Below are 1,261 nucleotides of genomic sequence, written 5' to 3'. Positions count from 1 at the left end.
GTATCTTAGGGGTTAAACGAAATAGGAAAAGACCAAAAGACCCCTGACTTAATTGCTTTCAGAGTGACCGATGGACGGGACTGACGGGCCGTAGGTCAATCGACGGTCTGTCGATTGGAGTCGTCGGTCGAGTCTGCCTAATAGGGCTTCAGTAAAACAAGCATAACTTCTTACTCGAAGGTCGGATTTTAGGAAACACTTTGGCGTTGGAAAGAGGATTCAATTATCTATCATATCATAGGTAATAGGACATATAATTCTTTTTGTGCTAAAAGTTATGACCATCTGAAGTTTACCCGATCACAATTTTCATCTAACTAGCTGCTAACCCTCACCTACGATCAGACCTACAGACCGTGGATTGAATGACGGTCCGTGCTGGTCGACCATAGTTTGTGTGAGAGGCTGGGTAAAGGAAGTCTCGATCCACGGATACAGACCACGGACCGTGGTCTGATCTACGGACTGTGAGTCTGTCCGTGAGTCGGGACTTTGCCAATTTTCTGAGCTGGTTTGGGGAGGGTTTGCAGTGGTGAACCACGGACCACCAGCACGGGCCATGGTTTGACCTACGGTCCGTGGATGGCAACAGTGGCTTATACCTGCAACTTCTCAAAATCTGTATTTTTGGTCTATTTTGGCTTCGGGGTGTTACATTATCTCCCCCTTGGGACCATTCGTCCTCGAATGAAGACTAAACTAGCTGAAATGGAGGGAGAGGGCTGCAATCCCTACCACTAAACACTGAGAACTGAATTTCTGACTGAACTGAGTTCCAAGAACATGCAAATACGCTATAAATGCAAGTACAACTGAAGGAACATGGTTCTAAGACTGAATTTTATGCATGAATGACTGAAAAACTGAAGAAGAACTATTACCTCAAGCTGGAATGGAATCGGAAGGAAAGAGGTGAGGATACTTGGACTTCATGGCTGCTTCTGCTTCCCAAGTAGCTCCCTCTACAGACGGACTCCTCCACCACACCTTGACCGAAGCGACTTCTTTGTTTCTCAACCTTCTAACCTGACGATCGAGAATCTCAACTGGTACATCCTCATAAGAAAGGCTATCTTTTACAAGCACAGTCTCTACTGGCACTGCGGATGCTGGATCACCCACACACTTCTTCAAAAGAGAAATGTGAAAGACTGGATCCACTGCTGCTAAGTCTACTGGCAACTCTAACTGATAAGCCACTTTACCAATCCTTTTCAAGATCCGGTAAGGGCCTACATATCTAGGACTGAGCTTCCCTTTC

The sequence above is a fragment of the Solanum tuberosum genome, unplaced genomic scaffold (genome assembly GCF_000226075.1).
Source record: "Solanum tuberosum cultivar DM 1-3 516 R44 unplaced genomic scaffold, SolTub_3.0 scf00455, whole genome shotgun sequence".
NCBI classification, from domain to species: domain Eukaryota; kingdom Viridiplantae; phylum Streptophyta; class Magnoliopsida; order Solanales; family Solanaceae; genus Solanum; species Solanum tuberosum.
This window is presented reverse-complemented; position numbering follows the sequence as displayed.